At 45.1% G+C, this 26,691-nt stretch overlaps 1 protein-coding gene and 1 pseudogene across 1 annotated transcript in view; both read left to right on the forward strand.

Annotated features, from left to right (window-relative positions):
• The window catches only part of KCNB2 (potassium voltage-gated channel subfamily B member 2), a 334,241-nt gene that overhangs the window by 141,219 nt on the left and 166,331 nt on the right, over positions 1–26,691 (forward strand). The window lies entirely within an intron of this gene.
• Positions 8,406–8,521, forward strand: LOC120585616 (uncharacterized; annotated as a pseudogene).

Genomic DNA, 26,691 nt, shown 5'->3' on the forward strand with positions numbered 1-26,691 from the left:
CATGTTCTTGAAGACTGGGGAATTTTTAATGAATTCATTCACAAATATTTATTTGAGTTCCCGCTATATGCCATGCCTTGTCCTGGGAGACACAGGTGCCAGGTAGCATGGGACCAGCGTGACTCCTGTCCTCTTGGCTTGCGGTCTGTAGGGAAAGACAGAAGTGTGACATGGAGGGCGCTCTGACGTGAGAGGTCCAGGCAGCAGGAGCGCCTGACGAAGTGCAAGGGTCACGGAGGGAAGCCCAGGTAGCCCAGGGGAGGGGACGTTCGGACCGACACCTGAAGGTGAGTGGTGGAGGGAGGAGGCAAGGTCGGAGCGAGACGGTCCAGGTGCCAGAGAAAACGTGGCATCTGGGGGCAGTAGTGGAAACAAGCTCACTCACAGTGCCAGGAGGTGGCACGCGAGAGGGCGCGGTCTCCTGACACCAGTCCTTTTTCTGTCTGAAACTTGTATTTCCCACTGGAAACTGAACTGCTTTGCCAGGACCCTGACCTTTCACACAGGAAAAAAAAAATGCTCTGTCCCTTAGATGGAGCTTGTGGTGTGACCTGGTGTAATGTGGCCCTTTGTACCAATGTCCTCTCAGTAGTCTTATGAGTGCCATTGTGTTAGCAGTATATGAGCATCCTTTTCTGGAGAATTTATAAGGAACTTATAAGAACTTATAAGAAACAGAGCAATAACTTATTGAAAAAAAGCAGCCGGGAAGTTGTCTTGCCAGCATGGCAAACTACCTAAAAGCAAACTTAACCTCAAGCACAGTACATCATTGACTGTTCTGTAGTGACCTCTAAGAAATGATTTCTTGTCATGGGGTGATAAGTAATTTTCGGAGGCTGAAAACAATCACTCGCCCCACAATAGAATGACATATTCTGGGTGATTCTGCTTAGAAACAGAGCCCTGAGGCACAGAACTCAGATATTAAACCCATATCATGTTTACCCAGATCAATACTTAGAATTAAATGTGTGTCCTAAATAGCCATCTTAAAATGACTTTACTCTCTAGGACAATGGTCTTCTTCTGAGTTCAGTGGCAGAAAATGATGGGGATGTGATGTCTGGGAGATTCCCGTAAAATTCCCTTGAGAGGTCTGATTCACATGGGTGCTCACGTCCTAGCATCAATTACCAGAGAGGCTTCGTGTCAAGTCCCTTGGGATTGCTGTTTAGAATAATAAAAAGCATCCTCGCTCGCTGACAGGAAGCTGATGATGTCTTCATAAATCTTTGAAATGAGTGAACGTGATTTTAACTCGCGCTTTGAGGTCTCTGGTCCTTGATCATAACATATTGGAATATCTGGTCTTGAAAGACAGCAGTTTTAAAGATTGTTTGTCACCGTAAGTGTTTTTATGGTATTTTCTCGTGACTTTGTGAGCGTGTTTGGGAATAGGCTTAGTGTTTTTCCTCTCAGCTCTGTTGTCACCAACCAATGGAAATTTTAGACAGCCTCTGTGACAAGACCAGAAAATTTTCTCCTCTGAAACATTGTTTTATTTTGTGGGTAAGTCACGTTTAGCCAGTTTTGGAGCCTGACCTGTCATGTCCCTCCCCCAGGGAGGAATGAGAAAGCCGGAAGGAGGTCCATTCTTTGTCATTTCCAGTGAGTGTGCAGCGCTGGGGTGGGTGTGCGCGTCTCCCTGGGGGGGCAGGAGCTGCAGCAGCGGAATTCATTAAGACAGCAGCAATACAACGGCAAGAAAAAACCACAGCCTTAAGTGTCTGTGCCTCTAAGCGTAGGGTTACCAACCATATCGTTCCAGACAGCTAAAGAGCAAGCGGTTCTTCTAAACTAAAATTTTGTTTCAGTATTTCATGTTGACCTTAAACCACGATGGTTCTACAAAATCGTGTTCTAGAAAGATATAATAGCCTTGGAAACGGGGACATTGGACCACTTTCTTTCACGTGCATGACTTTTTAAATGAGATGCGTGAGGCCTCCATATCCCATGTCACAGAGGCCCAGAACTGGCTGCCCCGGTGCCCGATGAGCAGCTGCTGGGAGCGGGGCTCGTCTGTGCCACGGGAAGAGCAGGGATTGCTGGAGAAGTCTCCACTCCAGAGTCTGGGAGGAAGCATGGAGACCCCAGAGGCCAGCTGGAGCCCTCACCGTCGATGAAACGAGGCGAGCAGAGCGCTGAGAGGTGGCAGAGCGCCTTTCTAAGGGGTCCTGTCTCTGCTCCACACGGGTAGCGAAACGATGCTTCCAAAATAGCCCCCTGACTTTCATTCACCAGCTTGAAATCCCTCGTGGTTCCTGTCACTTTCAGGGTCAAAAGCCTGAGACCCTTCTCGAGACCCTTAGCTTGACATGGTAGGCCTTTCCGGAGCAGGCGCTCGTCCGCTATGCCGGCCTTGTTTCCTGCTGACACCTGGGCTGCGCCCATCTCTCTAACCCCGGAGCCTGCTCAGCTTCCCCGGGTCCAGCACACCGTTGCACACCCCCACGAGTGAGCATCTCACTAGTTCTCGCTTAACCTTCTCGGGTTGGCTTGGTCGAAAACCATCTCCCTACCACCACAGTGCCCTATGTCTGTCTTCGTCACAGTTTTTTCCACGTTTCACTCTAATGTCTTATTACTCGTCTGTCTCTCCAATACCATGATCTTCTCGAGGGCAGAGACCAGAGCACATTGTACTTTGCATTTCAGTGCCTGGCAAAGTGCTTAATGAATATTTAAATAAATGTCAAATAAATAAATTGATTAACTACTTTAGAGTATAATTACCATAGGAGAAAAAGAGGGAGAATTTAATGCACTCATTCTTTAATTCGTAGTGCATTATGTTTACAAAGAACCTTGACATTTTGAGTAAAGACACATAGATGTATATGGGTACACATACAGCTATATAGAAATAAATTGTACTTTAAAAGTTACTTCATTAGTGTAATGGCTCATCAATAAATATATATTGAATGACTGCTATGGTATTGAAGTAAAATTTACATACCATAAAAATCACCCATTTTAAGTGTATATGTCAACGATTTTTAGTAATTTGCGAAGTTGTGCAACAATTGCTATGACCTAAATTTTAAAACTTTCTGTCACTCCAGAAAGAAAATGCGTACTCACATAGAGTCACCCTCCATCCCCACACCCAGCCCTAAGCAACCACTAATCTACTTTCTATAGATTTGCCTTTTCTGGACATTTTCATAATAATCATACAGCCTGAGATCTTTTTCGTTTGGATTATTTCAGTTAAATGTAAGGTTTTTGCGTTCTGTCCATGTTGTGTTGATTATATCACTACTTCATTCCTTCTTATTACTGAATAGCATTTTATTATACGAATATAACATTTTGTTTACATATTCACTAGATGATAGACATTTGGGCTGTTTTCCTTTTTTGGAATAATATAAACTTTAGAATTAAAAAAATTCTTCTGATCGTAAGTCTGGCTTAAGTTTTGCCGTGCTATCTATAAAATCTATCTTCATTTCATATTTGGAAACTAGACTGGGACTCAACTTCTTTTATTTGTGACACCAAAACAAAACCTATTTTTCCTGAAATTTCTCATTCTATTTACAAGTATGCATTAAAGCTCGCTCTAGTCAGGAAAAAAAAAAAATTCAGCTTCTTATCAATTTAAAGCTACACAGCTATAGTAAGATACTAAAAGAGAAACTTTTCTGAAGCCAACCTGTCATATTCTTCACATTCACTGAGCTCTGGAAAATGGGAAGAATTTCATTTCAAGTCACTTGCTCTCATGAATTGTCATTGTGTGGAAATAGACCTGAGTAGAACAGCATGATTCCTTTGAAAATGGACTTGTCAAGTGCTGCCCAATGAGAGCAACCATATGATTCGTTAATTACTGTTTCCTTCTCCCCGAAGAAGCAAATCACTGGCATTAGCAACGGTCATCAGTTAAATCAGCTCTCATCGCGGTGTCTGTAGACCAGTTGAAGATGAAGAACCCTCCTTTAGGGGAATAAAGCCCCAAATAAGCATTCTCATTTCCCAGAAAGTCTTTCTGCCTTTTCGTGGGCCCTGCACGTGCCTGCCTCTCTCACATCGCGTGGTACTCTCCGTAATTATTGGCTTGTCTGCCACCCCCACTGGACTTGAACCTTTGTGAGAACAGCAGCCAAGTCTCACTTGGCTTGGGTCATCATTTCTGGAAGTGCCCAATTTGAGTTTTTGATAGGACTTTTACCAATTTGCCACCAAAATTGTATATGACTATTTTATTGTATTGTATCATCAAACGCATAGCTATATTTCCTTAAATTAAAACTATAAAAAGATACTATGATTATTTCTTTAATTCAGATGATGTGAAGCATCTGGAACTGTCCGTTAAGTGTCTTTAATGCAGCAGGTAGATGAAGACTCTCACAAATTTACTCACATTTAAAAACCGGAGCAGAGTGGTTGACCCTCACATGTACCAAAGCTTATGATTCCATAAGCTGAACCATAATGAAAATCACAACACCTGAATGTGTGGAAGGAGTCTTGCGGGTAGCAAGGTGCCGTCATGTCTGTACGATCCGTGACAGACCCTGAACTTGCTCCATCGGTGGAGCTGAGTGTCAGCTCAGCTTGGGGCCCATTTTCATATGATGGCCTGGTTCAGCTCCTCCAGGCGAAGGGGCGTTCAGTCTGTTTCTTTTTTGAATTAAATGTTTATACAACTTGACGTTTTAAAAAATAGACTTAGTCTTCCCCAGAGCCTGTCGTTCTCCATAATAGTTTAATCCAAATTTGAGCTCTGACGGCAGACGTCACCATGCCTCCCTCGGCGCCTCCCTTCTCACAGAACGAAAATGAAGGACACGTTTTGTCGCTTTGGACCAATGACCGGTTGACAACAGCCAATGCTGAAGCCGCTGGGGAAAGCAAGGTCTTACCTTCTTGAGCTAATACCACCGACATCCTGAAATCTCAGAGATAGTAAGCCTTGTAATTAATCTAGTGAGCGGAACTGGTAGTTTTTATTCATGATTAAGGAGCTAATCTGTTTGCCGCAATAATATTCAACCTCTGCAGGTGCCACAGGTTAATTAGACTTTGCAGCTGCACGTACAGCAGCTCGCTGATCATTTGATATCCTCGAAATTCTCAAGCCCAGTGATTCTCACAGCGAGTCTGGAAATGTCTTGATTCCCCAAAGCTGGTCATCGGGGAGTTTTAATGGCAGCTTATATTGTTATGATGTCATCATCTCCCCATTACTATTTATAGACTAGGATCTAGCTCATTTCCATCACCCCCAATTCCTTCTGTAATTTCAGTATTTCCACATGAGATGACTAAAAATCTCTGACTTCCTGTTTTGATGCTATATAAAGTGAGTTGTTTGTTCATCGTTTCTAATAAGATAAATACAGAAATGGAGAGTAAGTTTGACCATGTGTGTTGAATCTAATTATAAGAATTGGGGGTGGTTATATTTTTTACATCTTTGGTGTTTTTTTTTTTAATTTATTTTTCTATTAATTGATTTTCATTCTATTTTATAAAAATACCAATCTCTGAAGGACTAGGGAGGGGCAAAGCAGAGCCTTTACCACAAGTAGTTTAAGAAACATTGTCCCATCCAGCAGCCTCTGGTCGGTGGGGAGAATGGACAGGTCCCTAGGTTTCCCACCTGACAGTATGGTTTCTTATTATTTGTGAAAGTTCTTCACCTCCAGCCATCTATAATGTCTTCTGTCTAACATTATACCAACACTTGGATCTTAAATTCTAGGCTCGTACCCACAAAGTGCTCCCTCTGCATACATGTCATCTCATCCCACATACATTATCTCACAAATTATATAAGACAGCTTTCTGTTTTATTTCTGAAATCATATTCCATATTACTGAGTTTCCCCCCCCAACTTAGGGGTTGTTGATACAAAATATTATATTATTTACTGGATTTTAAAATACGTTAATATCTTTCCTAATTAAGGTTTTCGTTTTCAAAAGTGTAACCTAAGATTAAGTCTAAGTCTTTGCGTTTCAGACTTTTTGCTAATGATGAAATTATGTAATTTGTTTTTGATAGTAAAAAAAAGAGAATACTGTGATGATCACAGTATTATAATATTATTAGTGACAACCCTCTCTCGGCCACCATAATTAGCTGCCCATCCAGAGGAACGAGGAACGAGGAGGACCTTTGGTGCCACCTCCTTCCAGCCGTGGCGGCCGGTTATTTGTGTCAGCAGACCTTGTGGATGACGTGTGTGGATCTGTGTTTACGTGGGCAGAGTGAGCAGGGGCCGGGGAAGATGTGCCTCCCACAGCACTTTCTTACCCCTGATTTATGCGCTCTCGACATGAGTGGAGACCACTCCTCTGGTGCCTGGATATCCTTTCTCAGAGGCCCTGCCATCACACCTGTTCCCGTGTCGGAGAGTACACCTGCTTATGCAAAGCTTTGTCCTCCCCGTGCCCTTGGACGAGGTTCTCTGGGACTTGTTGAGTGAACATGTCACACAAGAAGCATAAATCCTACTGTCTGTCAACCTGCACGTCCACCCCACAGCCAGAAAGAGGGCAAGCTCTACGTTCTAAAGAAAAAGCAACAACTCCCTGTACAAAATGTCACTTATTCTGTCTCAGATTGGGCCCAGGCTCAGAAATATGTAGTCAGATGATAATATTCCAGAAATATTTTCAGAGTATCTTAAAACTTAGCCAGTTTAATGTTATCTGAGAAAGCCTGCTTCTAATAGTAACAGGGTCGCTGTTTGGACTAGATGTCTCCAGAGAAAAGAGAAGGAAGCAGAAACAGAGGACCAAGGGAGAGAGCAAGAATGTCCCCTGTCTCTGTCACCTCTGCACACAAGAAACATCAGCCCCGCTTACCTAGGAGTCAGCAGTGTATCCTCGATCTGGATTTCCCCTGACACGCTAGCGTGGTTTCCGCTTTCTTGAACAACCAACAGGACCTGCATTCGAATTGACTGTAAAATGTTCACCTTGACCATCAAATGCTCTATGAACGTTGGGAAAATACAGAAAAATAGTATTAAATGTGTGCATTTTTATGTCTTCTGTTGTCCTCATGTGAGAAAGAGATCATAGCCTAACTAAATTATGAACTATTAAAGGAGATGGCGGTACCTTAGGCCTAATTGCCTTTTTGTTTGTTTATTCTGCAGAGGTCATTTCTTAAAACAGCCTCTCGCAGGCATGCAAAGCCCTTTATTTTGCATAAGGTGGCAGGAAGATGGCTTTTAGAGTCAAACTGGCGCGTTTGCATGAGTGACATCCACATCTGTTCACTCACGTATGTAGGTCTCTGTTTGTCTCTCCTACGGTAAAGCCCTCTGCCATTTTTCCAGGGTTTTGTGTTGTGTGGATTTGTTCCCTTTATGTATTCCTGACTTTTTAAGAGAAACCTGCCTTAAGCAGTCATTCCAAAGACCAAAAATAAACCCATCATGTAGCAGCGGTTTTTAAATAGCATTTTTGTAATGTGCATGAAATAAATATTAGATCAAAGCATCTGAGAACATGGCGAGTCCTATAGAGATGTCGACGTGAAAAATAGTTTTTTTTCGAATCTTATCAAATATAACAAAATAGAGGATATTATTTACTAACCCATGAGTATGACCCATTGGTAAATGTATGTCTTTTAAATATTGAGTACAGTGTGTTACCTACGTTATCGATCTGAATCAAGCAATAAGTAGGAGAAGTAGCTGTTTTTAAATAAAAGTTTTATAGTGTTTGCCTGTCCATCTTTGCTTTTTAAAAAGATAAAATACAAGCTTTTGAAACAAAGTACATAAATATTTCATTTGTTCAACTTATTGAATTCTATGTTTCAGGCTCTTAAATTGATATTTTTACTCTGAAAACAAGGATACCTAAATTTTTGTGCCAGTTAAGTAATTAACTGTATAAAGCTAAATAATTAACTTGATCTTTATGAGCCCGTATTTCCTCATCCGTAAAATGAGTTGATACTATACTGAATTTAGAGGGAATGTTGAGGAATAAATGCCATAATCAATGTTAAATAAATAGCATTGTGCTTGGCATAAAGCAAGTACCTGACATATAGATGCAAGCTGTGATTGCTAGAGAACTTTCGACCTGTCTTCTGCTGTCTTCACTCTGTCTCTTCTCCAGTTCTGAAAAGGAACTGAGGAAATAAAAATTTCACATTTTAATGAAGGTAGAAGAGTATTTAATGATTCTTCTATCTGAAAACTTTACCCTATAAGCATCAGAAATAGATTATCTCAATATAATTAAAATATCTGGGACCAGGTATTCAAGTAGCTGTTTACTTAGAGAGTGACAAATTTTCCTATGTGCACACGATTATGAGATTATGGTAAATGGTTCCACAGTGTAGCAGTTAGCACGTCTGCTTTACATGCAGAGGTTCCTGGATTCGTGCCCCAGTGGAGCCACAGTCCATGGTCTACGGCCACGCCACCCCGAACAAGCCCAATGTCTGATCTCAGAAGCTAAGCAGGGTTGGGCCTGGTTAGTACTTGGATGGGAGACCACCTAGGAAGACCAGGTGCTGTAAGCATTAAAAAAAAGAAAAAAAGATTGTGGTAAATGTTTTCAAAGATGACGGACTTTTAAAAGTTGATCAACTAATCTCACTATTGAGTATTTTAAAAAATAGGAGCCTTCTTAATCTGCACTGGATCTCTTCTTTAATTCATCCATCCAAGATCTTATATTCAGAGGAAAAAGTCCCCTTAAACGACAAAAGCAGAGCCATCAGCAGATTAAACAAGAGCATTACCAAAAAGTCTTTTTTTCTCTTGGTATAATTTTTCTATTCTTGACGAATTCAGCTCATCCGATATATTTCCCGGAACTGATGTTTGACACATCGGTATATTCATAACCCCTGGATGAATCCCTGACAGCACTTGGCTCATTGTTGTTTAAAGCAGTCAGATCAGTCCAACAATTTCTTCGTCCTACTCGCTTAATACTTTCTGTGTCTGTTTTGTATTTTCCAAGACCTCTTGCAAATTAAGTATTAGTGGAACAAGGTGACACATCAAATTAGTGACAGAGACCGGATATAGATGGGGTTGAATCCTGGTCCTAGGCTGTAGCCAGTGAACCACACTGAGAAAATGATCTTTCTAAAGTGATTTTGTAGCTGGCACTTGCAGAGTCATCTGCTGGAGATGGTTTGGTGTGACCTTGTCAGGACACTGGGCATAAATCTGATGGTTTTTGAAGTTTCCCTCTCTGCTTTGCTACCTTTATTCTTTCCTTCCTTCAGTAAATATTTATTAAGGGCTTTCTCTGTGCTAAGTGCTTTGGCAAGAACTCAGGGGCAAGTCAGACACAGATCCTGCCCCGAAGGCGTTTAGAATCCGGCGGGGAGATAAAGCAGGAATAAATGTAACACACATGGTAGATGCTGTCAGAGTTGTCTGAAGTGATAGGGTAGCTCCCAGGAAGAGATGGTTTCAGTATCAGAAATTAAGAAAAATGTAAATTTCTTAGGGAACCTGGTGAAGACTATAGACCTTTCTCCAGAAAAATACACCTCCCATTAAACATATAATTTTAAAGAGTTGTGGAACCACTAGAGATATGTGAGTATATGTATGTGATATGTGGCAGGTGTGTGTATATATCTGCAGTGTCTGTGTATGTGTGGTATGTGTGGTGTGATGTGTATACGTGGAGGGATATGGTGTGTGTGTACTTGTCCAGGTGTGCAGGGGCGGGGTGTGCGTGTGTGCATGCGTGCGTGGCGTGTATGCGTGTGTGCAGGCATACGTGGATGGGACGTGGCGTGCGTGTGCCACCGCCGTCCGGTGGTGCGTGGCGGGGGGCGTGCGTGCGCGGCAGGCACGTGCGTGGTGTGCACACGTGATGGATCTGCGTGCGTGCGTGTACAATACGTCCGCGGCGTGCGGGTGGCGGGGGTGATCGCGTGCGTGCGGTGCGGCGTGCGGCGGTGTGCATACGGAGGACGTGGTGCGCATACGCATCACGTCCGCTGCGTGTGTAATGCGGCGCGCATGCGCGGCGTGTATACGTGGAGGGATGTGGTGTGTGTATATGGCCATGTCTGTGGTGGGTGTGTAGGGGTGTGTGTATGTGTGGAGTATGTATTGGGGGCGGGCGCCCACCAGGCCCCCAGATCCCTGACTTAGAGAATGAGTATTTGACTTGAGCCTTCGTGTTGGGGTGGCATCTGGGGGGGAAACATGACGGGAGTAGCCTCGGACACACAGAGCAGCAGGAGGGAAGCGGGGACCCGGAAGGCGGATTGAGCACAGGCGATGCCCATTCTGGCCTTGGACCCTGCCTTCCTGTTTCAGAACCGAGTTTCTGTATAAAATCGCCCCACTAAGCTTTAGGGGACTTTCTTGAACCGCGAGCATGCAAAGTTTCTCATTTTGAGAAAATTCTTTTTCTCAATTATCTTTTCTCTCTGCTGAGAGTGGCTTATTTTTTTTTTCTCTATGTAGTAATCTGTCTATGAGAACAGCAACTAAAAATAATGACTTGGTGTAATCTTTTTTTTTTTTTAATCTTTCCTGCATACATCTAAAGTGGAGTTATCTTCCCAAGAAACTTTGACTGTCACTTTATATCATCTCAGTCATTCATATGAAAGATAAAAGAGTATTGATCTTAGCATATTGCTGTTTAATCAGCGTGAACATCACTGCTGCCATCTTGTTAAAGCTTATTACACTACCCTTTGGGGTTTTAGGGAGTGTTTCAAGGTCCCTATTCAAAATAAACAGACTGGTACAACAGATACCAAACGATTCATTCTCCACAGCCTATGAAATATGCCTTGATGTCTTATCTTAGAAAAAAATGGGATAGACCCACCTTCTGCAATTGTAGTGCATGTAGTGCTGAGTCAGGCAGCACTCGTCCATGTTTGCGAAGGTCCCAGCTTCGTAGTACACACTCGGTAAAGGTCAACTGTCATCATCATCGTCGATATTTTTACTTTTACCTGAGATATTATCCATGTCTTTTCAGCACCTGATTCTCCAACTAAATAAATGCCTTCCACGTGCTGTTCAGTATAGATTTTACCCGGGGCGTCATCGCCCCCTAGGAATTGCACTTGCGTTTTAAATAGGATCCACTTAAAGTCAATTGAATTTCAGAAAATTTGAACTTTCAGAACACATAACTTGGGGAGCAGTTATTTTGACATATCCCTCAGTTCGTTTGGGCTGCTATCAAAGAATCTCATAGACTGGTTTATAGACAACAGAAATTTATTTCCCCAACTCTCGGGGCTGGGAAGTCCAAGATGCAGATTTTGTGTCTGATGAGAGCACAGGTCCTCGTTTACAGAAGGCCGGCTTCTTGCTGTGTCCTCACATGGCAGAAGGGGCGAGGGAACTCCTGTTGTCAGGACGTGGCAGAAGGGGCGAGGGGGTCTCTGTTGTCAGGACACTAATCCCATTCATGAGGACACTGCCCTCGTGACCTGGTCACCTCCCAAGGGCCTCACCGCCAAGTAGCATCACTTTGGGGATTAGATTTCAGGACGTACATCCGCAGCTCTGGATCTGGGGCTTGGCGATCCATGTCGATTCCGATACATGTTAAGGTCAGGGAACCACCTCTCTAACACATTTCAAATTACAGCTAAACTTCGTGGTGGAGTAGGCACCATGAGTAGCACATTGAAAACCTTATTTTAACCATTTGCTTTACATTCATTAAGAAACTAACCAGTTGCATAAAAGCGAGCACATCTCATGGCAGTGGAAGTCATTTTATGCTGAGTTACTTATTAGTAACACCAGCCTCCAGCATCCTCGCTGCCCGGCATCCAACAGCACATTGATACCGAATAGATGCAGTCTGGGCTGGAGTATTTTACATAACACTGTCCCTTTACGTGGGTTTCATAACTTCCTCCTACTTCCATTTTTTTTCACACTTCCTGGACTAGATAAGAGGATAGAACAGAGTAGGCAGAATTATCACAAGAGAGACCTTCTTCAGTACTATTCCTAAGAATTCATCCTAAGGAAATGCTCATGCATGTGTGCAGAGAATCAGCTACAAGGATTTGTTGAGGGTGGTTATCATAGCAAAAAATGGGAGACACTTAACTATCCAATAGTTGGGAGAATGGTTAAATATTCTATGGAATGCACATAAAAAAGAAAACTATGCAACCATTTAAAGTGATACGGACATGTAATTTATTAAGGAAAAAAAACTTACAAAGCAGTCCTTTTTCATATAGACTAGACATATAATATCATACATACAAACATCCTACGTGTTACCCAAAATACTAACAATAATTATATCTAGAAGGTGAGCTTATAGGTAATTCAAAGTTTCTTCTTTTCCAAGATGTGTATTTTCTGTTTTCTATAATGTTATCCTCACTTGGGTATGAAAAACCCAGCAAAATGCAAAGCATTAGGGAAACTTTCATCTTGACCTTTTATTTTTGATGGCGTCAAAAGCCCACCTTGCACGTATCAGAACATGATCTCGTTCGTAGGTATCCATAAAAAACGAACATAAATCGCCATCCCTGGACACAGGTATTGCGTACACACCTGTCCGAGAGGGGAAGAACTCACTCGTCACTGCTGTCATTTCCAGCTTCCTCGCTTTCTTTCCCACCCTCCAAATCCTCACTTCCCGGGAATTCGCCCACTGAGACCGACATAGGATTTCTGAACAGACAGAAATGCGCATCTTCAAATAACCGCAGACGCCTTGTGCCAGCAGAAGGGTCTGTACCCGTTCCTGGTGTCGTCCTAAAATTATGAACATGGTCTGTATGTGGCTTGGTTGCAGCTTCGTCTCAGGATGGGGTCTGGTTTTGTTTTTACTTTTGTGTTTTCTCCTCCAGAGCCCAGAAAATAGGGCAATGCAGTCAGTGACTTTGTTTGTGGCCGTTCAGAAGCCTTGGGCTCCCTGCACGTCGCAGAGGAAGGGAGGGCTGATCTCAGCCGGCCCTCACTGTCTCAGGCCAGCTCTCCTGGAGGGAAAAAAATGATGTGGAAAAATGGAACCGTGATGTGCCGTTTGTGTACTTTAAAAGCCAGCTTTTGCCAAGAATCCGCTAGACAAATAGTGAGCTGGAGCTGTCGAATGCCGGATTCTGTTCTGGGAGGCCCTGCAGCCTGGTGGACGCGGCCCTGGATGAGAGACGTGAAGCAGAGAGTGGTTACGCCTTAGAAGAGGGTTAGGAAGTGGCTGGGAGGGACTTGGATAGCCAGGTTTAGGGGGTCATGTTGGTCTGTGGGTCTCCAGGGATGATCCTTCCCCAAAGCCATGCTGCCTTGTTTGGGGTGTCCTTCCTCCCTGTCACCTGGCCCCACCTCCCGCAACGGGGAGCTAAGGAACCACTTCTCTAGCCTGATTCTACCAAGAAAGCTTTTGGATTTGCTTCTCGTCTTACTGGGACAGGAATTGAGAGCTCCAGTGTATGTGTCAATGGACGCTTAATCATAAGGCCAGTGAGAGCAGGGCTTGGAAGCCAGAGGCCTTCTCTTCCCTAGCGGCACTCTTTCCTGTACAATTCTGAGCTCAGCGGTGTTGCTAAGGGAAGTGTGCTTAGCCGTCAGCTTGCGCGAGAACGCTGGGCACACTCCCTGTGCTCAGGACGTGAGGGTGTCAGGGTCCAGCTCCTGGACGCATCTCTGAGATGGAGAGTCACAAGCACTGACTTGTTAGGAAGCTTCCCTGGGCTCAACGCCTGTGGGGAACATGGGGAGCAGGACTGGGCAGAGGAAGATGTACAAGTGCGATGTCACCGCCATGGCCTTAGCTGGTCCCACTGGTTGCTCTGGGGCTGGATGAACTGCCAGAGTCTCAGCAGTTGGGACGAGGGGACGGGGCCTTTATCCCTCACCTTTGATCACTCCTTGGGTTCAGACTGTCGGAGGAAAAGAGACACGACCTTGGGCCAAATCAGCCTTGCACACTCCCCAGAAAGGATCTCAGCTGAGAGCTGCTGGTTGCCAATACTTCAGCCTCTGAGGGATGAGGTCAGGGTAGGGGCAAAGCTGGGCCATGCTCCAAGGTTCACGGCAAAGAATACGTCCCCCAAATCTGACTGTCACAGGTAGTTAGCATGGTTTATGGGGGTAATTCTGGGACGGAAGGTAAGAACTCCCTGAAAACGACTCATGAAAACAGCGCGCTCAGAGAAGCAGCAGCAGCTTCAACTGTTTGTTATGCATGGAAAGTAGATAACGCTCCCAAACATTCTCTCAATGTCACTCTAGGAAGCGTATTGCCTTCGACGCTATGCTTGAAGATTTAAATGTAGTAGACAAGTTTCCAGAACTAGGCCGAAGACTGATGTGCGCATTTGAATTCTCTGTGTACGGCTGTCAGAGGGGAGGCATCCCGCATGCAGACCTCACAGCCACGGATCTATTCTGGGGTAATGTCAGTGAGCATGAAAAACAGACCTTCGTTCCCAGAGTTAATTGAGAGAGTTCAGGTTCAAATCACTTGACCAGTCATTTAGTCAGTGGCATTTATTGAGCAAATAACCTTTTATGTGCAGGCCGTGGGCACTACCAGCGGGGGCTGGAAGCCGCGATGCCGACACTTGGCTCATCCTTCACCATCTGTAGAACATGTTGATGTAATAGTATCTCACTGAACGGATTGTGTGAGTGTCCCCATTTTGCAGATGAGGAACGAGAAGTTCAGAAAAGCAAGTAAATTGCCCAATTTCAAGCAGCTAGTAATAGGTGGTATTATTACCCCCCAAATTTGCTAGGAGTCTGCAGTCTGAAAGACACAATGAGTATAGCTCCCTCTCAGAGACTATCAGAGAAAGCTCGTGTGTGTGTGTGTGTGTGTGAGAGAGAGAGAGAGAGAGAGAGAGAGAGAGAGAGAGACAACTGAGCAGTCCTGACCTGACTTGGGGTATAGAAAGGATGAGTATTATATTCCTAAAAGGACCTCCCACCCAGCACCCCAAAATAAAGAGTAGGCTTCAAGATGAATTCGGTTACTCATTTAAATGATCTCTCTAAAGATGAGGGACACACTAGTGAATCCCTTATACATTTTTTTTCTCGATTCCTCCATCTGTCCTTTCCCCAGTCATCTGTGATGACTGAAACTCTAGCTATTTCCCAGTGAAGTGATTTAGCTGAAGTTTATTATCCCTAGACCCTGTTTCTTGAGACGGCCTCTCTCCCTTGCATGTATGAGGTCTGAGTTATTCCGGCAATTCTCTCACTAGATCCTATAGGTAGGAGCCGGCTCCATCAAGGAATTCCTACACAGTTTTTCCAATGGAACGTAAAGTCAGAGTAAAATGCAGTGTTGGAAAGCATTTAAGCTATGTCTTATTAGTGGAGAGAGGGAAGAAAAGACCAAGACACTACATCTGTGAAGAAATATATCTTACGGGTAGGTCACGGTGTTTCCATAAAGATGGCCGTGATACACGTGTTTCTCTTATGTGCTGTAACTCTGGTCCTGCTGGTCGGAGGGTGGCAGAGTGGACAATAAGAACCCGCTAAAACACTTCAAGGGTGGGGGACAACAAGCCATGTGGACCAGAGCACCCGTGGGTGTCAGTAGGCAACGTAAGGTCCTGACAGATGTGGAGGAGGCACCCTCAGAGGCACCAGAGTGGGTTCGTCTGGTGCATGGGAGTGAGGTGCTTGTTACCGGGACAGCTGATGGCAGGTGTCGGCACCCAGGCCTCAGTGGGACAAGTGGGAGCGCAAAGAAGAGGCTCGTTCTTTAAAGCCGCGAGTATGAAGCAGGTCACCCAGGCAGATTCAGACCCAGAGGGACAAGACAGGGGCCCAGGTTTCGACTGGGGTGTACTCCGGGGGGCTTGCTTAGAGGACTGTGGCAGGAAGAATGCGCCTCGTGCTGCAGGCCCCCAGGAGGGAGCAGCCAGAAGCAGGCGCGGCCGGAGCTGGCCCTTCCATACCCCGGGCGAGATGGACAGACAGGCTGCTGGACTCAGCAGAAGGAAGCTGAGGGAGAGCGGGGCTGGACCAGGGCAAGCGGGCATTTTAAGAGGACATGGGACTGGCCGCTGGACGCTAAGCCTCCTGGGAATGAAAAGGAAAAGAGCCAGTCTGAGAACTTGTGTTCAGGGAAAAGGTGGACACAGAGGTGTCTGTGCCCGTGGAGTACCCAGAAGAGAGCTGGTGAGACCGGCCACAGGCTCCTGGCCCGCGCGGAGCGATGGGCACGTGTCTGGCAGCACTGGGTGAGGCTCCGTGGAAATGCACCCGAAAGTGCTCTGAGGACTCCGGCCCTTCTCCCTTGTCACTAAAATTCTCTCCAGTTTCAAATCTAAGATATTATATAGCACCGGTTCGATAGCTAAGTATTGATACTCAGTTATGATTATAGATGAAAGTGTATCATGGGTTTTGGTTCAAAGTGTGGATTTCAAACCACCAACCACAATTTTTTTTAAAGTAAAAAATGAAAAGTCTACAAATGACCCACACTGAATAAAATGTCTTTCCTTTAAGGTGACTGAATTCTTCAGGCGTCAGGACCGCATCTTAGTTTCCCCAGAGATAAATTACCAATTAGTGTCATGGTGCCAGCTTTCTCCTCGTTTGCGTGTATGTGTGTGTATGTGTGTGTATGTGTGTGTATATGTATGTATATATATATATACATACATGCATATATATGGCACAGGGATTTATAGTGTTTTTTTTAAACCATTCTCTGAATCAGTATTTCTTTCTGTACACAATGTGATAAATACTCCATGAGTCAGAAGAATAATCATGACCTGTCTTTTCATGGTCTCATGCATGACAAAAAAAATATATATATATGCTGATAGTTCTTGTATAACATAAAGCCCCCTTTGAAGGAGAATGATGAGCGAAGTTGCCACGAGTTTGTTAAAATGGCAGTTATGTCTCATTGCTTCACAGTCACTTGCTTTTCGAAACTTTTTTTCAAGAGATGATCCTGCTTTGCCGTTGTGCTGCCCGTAGCTCCTGTCTCTTTTCGTGAATCCGTATGTTTAGAGTATGTGCTGCTCATTGTCCAACTGGTTCTCAGCTGAATCACACGCCCTCCGGTGCTGCCAGCTTCCCTTGGTCAGCTCCGGGACTTCCTTGTTTAACACCAACTTGGTACCTTCTTCTGCCATTACCTTGTAAGTGTCGATACTTTCTGATGAGTACTTACAAGCTAAGAAGGGACCTTGAAAGGTTATTTAATTTCAAACATTGCCTTCAGAGAGAGTCAGAACTAAACCATCCCACAGAGGTAAGAACTTACATCTCAAAGATACCCAGAAAAAGTAACTCTACAGCTTTCTTCAGTGTTTTAAAAGATGATAACCTTCATGGACAGAAAGTGGCTTTTATTTTTAAGTCTCTAATTTAGGTCCCTTGTGCGGCCAGTTCGATTTTTCTTGAGAGCCAAGCGAGATGAAGAATAGTTGGTGGATACTCTAAAGGAGCCTCCTAATGGTCTCTATATTTCTCTTTAACTAAGTTTTTCGTTTGGTTTGATCTTCAAGCATCACTTTTTTGTTTGATTTGGGTGCTTGGGTTTTTGTTTATCGTCTCCATTTCACAGGATGCAGATTGGAACAGGCACCAGTGCTGGTTATTCAGACACTTTACCCTTTAACAGTGCGAAGGCTGATTACATCTCAGCTTTGATTTCAGTCCCTTTGGGAATCCGCTCCTCCCTCTCTCCCCTCAGGAAGCAAACACAGCCTCGTTTGATATCAGAGACACGTGATCGAATGGTTTTCCTGGTTCCTACATCTGGACTTCATTTTGGACTTTGTAATAACATCCCTCTGCCTTTATATTTCATAGAAATGGAGGCGATGCATTTTCAAAAGTCTGACATAGTTTAAAGAATCAGAATCTGGCGTCAGGTGATTCTTATCCCCGTCCTATTTTTATTCTCAGGCTTAGTGACCTAACAGATTTTGGAAATCAGACTCTCTCCCAGGATCGCCTTTCTGACTTGCAGACATCAGTAGCCTAATGTGCAACTTAGATATATCCTGCCAGGTCGGTGAGGAACAGCTAGTAAAAACGGCAGGCACTGGAGAAGTGATGCATCATTTACCGACATAATGTACTGCCCCTTTACGTGTTTCGTCAAGTAGCCAGTGGTTTAAGCTTAACCTCTCTGGTTAAATATGGATGGAAGGACAGAAATAGGAATACTGTTTTTTCCTACTAAATTTAAAAAAAGAGGAGAAAGAGAGGGAAAGAAAAATCTCCCTAATCTGTCTCTCTCACTTCCACTATAAAACAAAACAATACAATTTTTTTTTTAATTTTTATTGGCCATCAGTAAAGATAAAAGAAGATCCCCAACACTAATCTTTTAGTTGTTTGAAATTTGGTCAACCTTCTTCACTAAAGAACCAGATTCTTTCAGTCTCTCAGCTGGCCCCTCTCAGTGATAGTGGGACCATTCAGAATGTCCCGTCCATGGGCACCTGTCAGAGCCCAGAGGTTGTGCCGCCTCACGAAGGAGCTTCACTGACCCTGGATGAAGCTGTAAACGGAACTTTGACTTTGCTGTCTCTGGTCCTGTCGATACCCAACCCTAGGTGCTCACGGCCTTGCGTCTGGGCTTACCTGTCCAGGAAGTCTGTTGAAACCCTGCCACACCCTCCAAACATGTTTACCCTGTGTCCCCGTGTACTCAGGACCACTTTAGCTGGCAGATGTTTTAGGGCAATAATTAACTTTAACCCACCCCCAAATGGCTGGCTTAAATTTCACAGAGGCCTCTCAGAGACGCTGCCATGGGAGTTGGCAAGTTGAGGGCAGTCGCGCCATCTGGCTCCCCTCAAGTCAGTCACCTGCCACAGGATGTACTTGACAGTTTTACTTTGTTTCTCACATGTTATCCCTTTCAAGTCTCCTAATGACTCCCAAATGAGACACCAGTGCTAGTAAGTGATAAACGGTGTAGCCGAAGACATAGATCCAATAATAACCCGACTTAGGAAACGTGGCCTTAGTTACTGGGCAAGCTCCATGTATTTTGAACTGTAGGGAAAGAGAATGTGTGTGCGTGTGCGTGCGTGTGCGTGTGTGTGTTTAAAGAGCAGAAACTAAGGGGAGAGCAGTGGGGCCCCTAACTCAGCAGTGGTGACAGTTGGCCTCACACTGAGCTGAGTTCCCGGTGGCTTGACCACAGCGTATCAGAACCCACAGCATCCATAATGAAACCACAGAGGAGCCTTCAGTATGTCCAAGAACACTGCATGTGTCACCTCCCTGCTTAGATACAAAGAAGACTCTCCTAACCAAGATGCTGGTAAACGCCCACGCGTGTTCTCGGGCGTCTCTAGAGACTTTCAGAGGAGACTAAACTCAGCGCGTGGGCTTCCCTCAGGGAGAGGCAGTGAGTGAGAGGCCTGTTGGAGCAGACGGCAGATCGAGGGTCCGAGCGCTGCCGCTTCACTTACGCATCGATATCACGCACGTCACGCATCAGGACCGGCTAAGCTTTGCTAACGATGAACGACGCCAGAATCTCAGTGGTCTCCAGTAGCAAGGATGTGTTTCTTGCTCCTCCCACGTGTCCATCACTCAGCTAGGGTCTTGGCTCAGCATCCTCCTTACTTAGGGCCCCAGACTGATGGACCCTCTAGGAAGTTGCTGGTCCCATGGCAGAGGGAACAGTGCCATGTAGGGTAGGGTCTTGTGCTGGCAATTGTTTCTCTGGACCAGAAGTGATACTCTTCACATCCACTCACAGCTCATCAGCCAGAGCACATGGCACAGCCCAGCACAACCAAGGGGGGCTGGGGGTGCAACCCCACCATGTGCCGACGAGGCCACAGGCCAGGAGCATCTGTGAACATGCCACACTGCCCACGTGTGCCAGGCTCTCTGCGCGGTCCAGGCTCACAGCCTCCTCCTTCGTGTTCTGTACAGTCACACTGAAGTCAGGTGCATAAACAGCTACTTCAATATGTTTCATAAGGTCTCTGATAAAGACCGCCCAGGCGCACATAGGAGGGGAGCCCTGACTCGTGCTGAAAGAGCCACAGCAGGCCTTTTAGCAGAGGTCATATTTACCATATGACCTAGCAGAGGTCATATTTGCCATGTGACCTGAGGGACGAAGAGGTGCTGGTCAGGCAAAGAAGGATGACAGCACGTGCCGTTCCCGATGGACGGAACAACGTTCGCGAAGGCCGAACCCTGCACTCTCGAGGGCAACATTTAAAAATTTAATTAACTTGACTTAAGTCTTAATTTATTATTTATTTATGTATCGCTCACCTAGTTGTAAACGTGTGCGCGACTATGCTTTAAATTTGCTTTTATTTGAGGATGGCTGCCATCCACAAAAGGAAGAGCAAATCATTTATTTATTTCATTTTGTAGACTCATATAAACAAGTTTAATCTAGAAAGGGAAGAGGGGAAAGAGAGGGGAGAAGAGAGAGAAGAAGGAACACATTTTTAACGGCATGCCAAGAGCCACACCAGCCTCAGCGCCTCCCCGTGGCCGTGCTGGTGGAATGCAAGTTCTACTCACTGATTCCTGCGCTGCAATGGCAAGTTTCTTACCCTCTTTTATCCTGTGATATGCATTTCGTTTCGCAAACGGATGGCCTGGTGGCTTAACTCAGAAGGCCAAACACTTCCATGGACTGTCCCGTGACCTGGGCGAACATCGACTTAGATAATGTGGTTTTCTTCTGTAGCAATAATATAGCAATAGCTGTCATTTACTGAATGCTTACCAAATGGCAGAGATGGTGGTCAAAGCTTTACACGCACTACAGTTTATGTACTTTAATATCCTAATGTTTAATAACCATTTGGTCAGGGAATTATTCATTATGACAACAAATCTATAAGGTATTGTTGTGGGTTTTTTCTTTTCTGTTTTACAGATTTAAAAAAATGAGATTCAGAGATGGGAGTAGATTGGAAAAATCATACGTCGAGATAATTTTTTCCCTGCCTCTCAGTAGATTTGAACACTTCAAATGTTAAGATGAGGATTATAGCAATAATAGTAATCAGAGACGTGAGATGTGTGATAGGCATCAGTGTTCATTTTCTTGGCCGATATAGCTTGTCCTTGGAATAATGTCAAATAAGAGTAAATGGAATATTCTCTCTAATCGCTATTTGGACTCTTCTTAGTTTTATCCTCAAATCCTGCTCAGCCCATGGTGTCAGCCATAAGGAAGAATTCAGCTCCCAAGAATTCCTGTTACTCATGTGGAAACACAGGGAGACACGGCCATTGTTCTCCTGGTCCCTGGAACTGAACTTTCTTGGGGATGCCAGTCATAAAACCATCTGCCTTATTAATGTTTGAAAATGCAGAGGGTAATGACATTTCTCTCATCTGAGATCTCTTCTGCCGAAAATATGCTGTTGTATTTATTAATAAGTACATCTATTTAACAAACACCCGTTGAGTTTATAGAGTGGAGATTTCCCATCAAAATCTATTTTCTTTAAGAAAAATCTAAATTATGCTTTAATTTTCTATCTGCCCAAGTTACGATAAATGTCCTCTCATAGACAATTTTAGTTGAAAAGCAGAAAGAAGCTTTGGGACCTGAGGGATAAATACTTCTCTCTTTTGCTCCTGCTCAGCCACATTATACCAAGGAGAAGTCATGAGTAGAGAATGGCAGCTGACATTTATAGTACTTTAGTGACCAAAAAAAAAAAGAAGAAGAAGAAGAAGAAGAAAGAAGGGGAAAGAATAAGTAAATAAAAGAAGAAAAAAAGAAAAATCAATTCTGTTTGAAAAACAGTGAGCCAAACGACAAAAGGAATCCCCCCAAGAAAATGAAGTTTATTAGAAAATATAACAGGAAAAAAAAATGGTTACAGAAAATAGTCCAAAAGATGGCCAGTCTTCCCATTCTATATTCTGAAGAAAACAGTGAGGGACGGAAGTGTTTGAGATGTGGCCCTTGTTCCTGAGGAGTCCAGCCCAGTGAGTGCCCAGGGATGGTCCACGCATTCAGTTCCTCTTCCTGCGCCTTCCACAGTCTGACCTTGAGAAACTGTACCTGAAGCCACATATTCTGCTGTTAAGTACATTTTTATGCTACGTTTTTCTTCAGGGATGAGTTTTTAGTTATTAAGCCTCTGCACGTGAGTAAGCCCTGCTCTGTCAAGGTACTCCAATATTGTAATGCTTTGGAGGAGGCACTTTAGCTGCCAGGTTTACTGAGACTGAGTTGGGAGGTGTCAGAGCAGGACATAGGTGTCAGGTAAGGATAACATTTATCCTTCTTTCTCTTTACTCATCTGTCATGGAGAAAACCTCTCTGGATCTTAGCCCTTGCTCTTTTTCTATAATTCTTCACCTGACAATTGTTTCTCTTAATTTCCATCAGAATACGTGTTTCTCAACTTCTTTAAACTCACCTTCAAATCTTCCTTCCAAAAGTCCTTCATGGCCAAGCTCACCGCCTTCCAAAGCTTCTTCCTCTCTCCCCAGACCGTCCTTCATGTGTCATGGTCCCCGACTGAGCCGCCATCACTGTACACTCACCTGTCTGTGGTCTTCACACTGCATCGTCCTTAGCCACGTGCACTGTCTCTCTCCTCTACTAGCCATGGGACCCATTCATCTTGATATCACCAGGGCCCAGCACAGTGACTGACACATAGTAGGTGCTTGATAAGAATTAATTGAACAAGTTCATGAACATAAGTTAGAGTTAGTCATTTAGACAAACGTTTACTGAGCATCTACTCAATGCCAAGGTACTTAAGCTCAGTAGCATATTATATGGTCCACCTTAGACACGACAAATCATCAGCTAATCTCAGTACCTTTTATTATAAATAGCTCATGATTTGCAAAGTGTTTGTATTAAAAATTTGCTGAAGAATTTTTCTTCCACGTCTGCTAAGCCTTGACATCTTGTTTCGTACCGCTCAGATACACTAAAATCAGTTGAGTAGGGTGGGTAGGGCCTTTTGCAGAAGAGGAAGAGACAGGTGAAGTTCCACTTGACCTTTCTCAGATTCACAAAGGACCGCAACTCTGGACTCTGTCGTTGTCTCCACGTGAGGCTGCGCCTGCATTACAGACTCGTGGAAATAACTGAACGAGGAAGGCGTTCATCGTTCGGCCTCAAACCTCCCGTCCCGCGCCTGGCTCACGCCGCCTTTGGTGTGTGTGCTGCTGTTTCTGTGACCCTCGTTTTAGCGTTTCTTCACGGGATCTCCCTCAAACCCAGGCTACAGGACTTAATCTGGGGTTGCAGTCTTTGCCGGTGAGGTCTTCTCATGAGCTGTCGTGTGGGAAGGACTTTAAGATGGTCTCTCCTCCTTTAAAACAGAAGTGTCACCAGGGCAAGCGCCTTATCTCTGGGCTCCAGCTGGATTCTCACTGTCTAGCCTGAGGTCTGGCAATTAACAGATCCTCAGTATTGTCATTGTCCCTGCTACCTAAGAGAAGGTGAAGATAGGGGAGCAGATGGGCTAAATGTCAGCAACCAAAGGAGAAGTAAAACAGCAGAGTGGGAAGGGTGGGCGGGCACCAGCGGCCTGCGGGGCAGAGCGGAACCGTTTGACCCCGTGCAGGACCCCGCAGATCGCTGTGCACCTTCAAACACGCGAACTCGCCTAACTCAGCCTCTGCCCTGCGTCGTGTCCTTGCCGAGCAGATGGAGACATTGAACTGGCACATGGTGGAGCTGGGTCTGACTCGGTCCTCTGTCTCGAAGCCTCCTGCTCTGCTGGCTCCTGCCCTGGAGAGCAGACGTGCTCCTTCTCTGACACCTCAGGCCAGTGGCTTTGAAGCAACGGCTTCTGTGGTCCGCCTCTGAGCTCCAGACCCGTGTATGCAGCCGCCTACTGAATAGATTCCTCCGGTTGCCCGCTGGCAGCCTTCCAAGACCAACACGCTCTCTTCACCCCGGGCCTGGCCTGTTCCCAGGGTTTTCTGTCTTAGTCATGAGCGTCCTGGCCTTCGCGGCTGAGCAAGCAGGAAACCCGAGGACCCTCCGCGAAGCCCCCCTTACAAAGTCTGTGGACTCCGTGCTCAGATCCCCTGGATTCACCTCCTCACTACTCCGCTGATCTGACCGCACCTTTTCGACCACCGTCGCGTGTCCAGGCCACCCTCGCAGCCTGCTGCCACCTCGGCGCTGTCACCTCACAGGCCTGCCGACACGCACGCGGCCTCCTTCCAGCCTGCTTCTCGCCCCGTAGGAAGAGTCACCTCCACTACCGTAAACCCCGTCCTGCCAGCCCCTTCTTGACTGACACACCGGGGCAGCTTCCCGTTGCTGGTACGGCCACGCCGAGTTCCCACGGAGCCCGCAGGGCCTGCGCTGCCTCCGTCCACAGCTGTCCTCTCCACACCAGTCACGGGCCCTTCCCTCTGTCCCCCGCGCGTGCAGGGCTTTCGCCTGGGCTGTGCCTCCTGCTCCGAATTCTCTTCCCGCCCTCGGTGCCTGCCTGACACCTGCTGTGTTTTTAGCACGTCCCTTAGAACTTGGCAGAGTTGCAGCTCATGGGGCCATTGACTAGGCGGCCATCTCTCCGCTGAACCGTAAGTTCCGAAGTCGGGAGCTGTCTTTTCTGCTTCCCCGACACAGTTCCCAATACGCGATGTCATTGTGCACAAAAGTGGACTTTCTTCTAGACTTTTCTTCTAGCTTGTGCTCCAAGAAGGTCTCTGTTGTTTCAGAACTGTTAAGAAGTCAAATTAAAATAAACCTGCCAAGATATCCGTTGACAAAGTCAGCTGAATTACATACAGTATTATCAGTGAACACATTCCACAAACGCATTTCATACCTGATGTGGAGAACGCCAGATGTTGTTCCCACGCCAAGCCCTGTTCGCGCCCTGCTGCTCCAGGTGTTGAGAAAACCTCATTATTTGGAGAGCGCCGTCTTTTCCTCACCTCCAAAATTCACCTGTCCGGTGCTTCGAGAAGAGCTGGCTTCTTCTGATGTTAGTGATATTATGGGAAGCAAGTGTCATGTGGAGAATCCGCATTTGCCCGAGAGGATTGAGAAGCATCTGATTTGAATGTGTCCAGTAACTTGAGATTTTTGCATTTGATAATGAAATGATTATGAAATGATTGGCCGGTAAAATCGGCGATTGGACCGGGGTGCGCAGAGTGGAAATGCTCTTCCCCGCTTCGCCCTCGGCACCTTGCTTTAAGCAGAGTGGCCGAACGATTGCACGGCGTTCTTCGCTTGATGGGTTTAACTAACACATATGGAAAAGGAGGTAAAACTAGAGCTGAAGAAATGAAAAGCCTTAACATTCGTTCAAAAACCAAGTTCCACTGTCCCAAATCATCCTGATGTCCTCAGTGCCCGTTATAGAACCTGTCCCTTCGCAAAAACCTCAGTCTGTGCGTCGTCCTCACTGTCCCAAAGTAGTGACTGGATAATCAGGAAGCCGTTGTCCACGTCATGGCTCCTCGGAGCCCGTGGCCCTGTCGTCCAGGGCCTGGGACACCCGGTGGGCTCTGCCTTCTCTTTGGCAGCTGACCTGGCTTCCCAGCGTCAGTCTCTCCTCTGCCTAGTGGCCAAGCCCCAGCACCTACCAGGCCCCAGACTCTGGACAGGACCATCCAGGGATCAGACGTAAAAGGCCCAGGGCCGCAGGCATGTTTTCCAGTCCGCGGTCACGTGGAAAATTGCCCTCGAGGAAAGCCAAGAAATGGTTCTGAACCAGATTGCCATCATGGGTGGTGATCTAAAGAGGCGACAGGGCTTGGTCGTGACCTGCAGAGTCCCCTGTGAGCATATGTTAGACCCCGCTCACTCCCCGTATCCATTCACTTGGGCGGCTCACAAGGAACCCCTCACCCTCTGTCTTTACACCATGGGCTGGGACGTAATACCTCCTTTCTGCTGCCTTTATTCAAGTTCCAAGTACTTGCCCTTACAAAGTACAGCTTCTTCTTTTCTGCTCCCAGTTAGCCTCCTGCCCTGCCACTCGCTCCGCCTTCTCATCATAGTGTTATGGCCGTATTTCATAATCTTACTTGAGGATATCATGTGTCATTGCCTGCTTTCTATTGTTATGTGTACCTCAGTTCCATAAATTAAATATGAGTGAGTGGTTATGGCCAAGAAAGTCAATCTTTAAACAAATTAATATTTCAGTGCCAGTCGTATAGCTATTTCTCCATTTAATATGTGCCTTGCTTTAGAAGTAGAAAACAGTGAATGTATCATTTTAGAAAAACTTAAATCAAAGTGAAGACAAAAAAAAAAGCAAGCCAAATATGCCGTAAGATTTTGAACTTGAATGTTGGAGGAGAGCTAATGCCTATATTGTGGAGAGTCCCATTTTTTTTTTTTAAGACGAACATTGGCACATTGATTTAATTTGTTTCCCAGCCATTTCATTTTCATAGTTTGGAAAGTAAAATGTGAATCACCATACTGACCTCTGGTTCCCAAATAAAATGTAGGATGCCAAGGTAAATTTGAATTTCAGATAAATAGCAATGTTTAGTATAAGTATATCCCAGTATTGCATGGGACATACTTATACTAAATAATTCTTTGTCATGTATCTGAAATTCAAATTAACTGGGCATCCTTTATTTTTATTTGCTAAATCTGTTAATTCTACCACCAGGCAGTTGTGAGAAATAAAAGCAATTTCTTAAGGTAATATAAATGAAAGAATCAAGCATAGTACTCAACACACAATAAGTATTACTTTTCCTTTTGATAGGAAGTCACAGATTATCATTCTGACAAAAATTCTTTATTATTCAGAGAAATAATTTAGGT

Source organism: Pteropus medius, unplaced genomic scaffold, assembly GCF_902729225.1.
Source record: "Pteropus medius unplaced genomic scaffold, Ma_sr-lr_union100, whole genome shotgun sequence".
Classification (NCBI taxonomy): Eukaryota; Metazoa; Chordata; class Mammalia; order Chiroptera; family Pteropodidae; genus Pteropus; species Pteropus medius.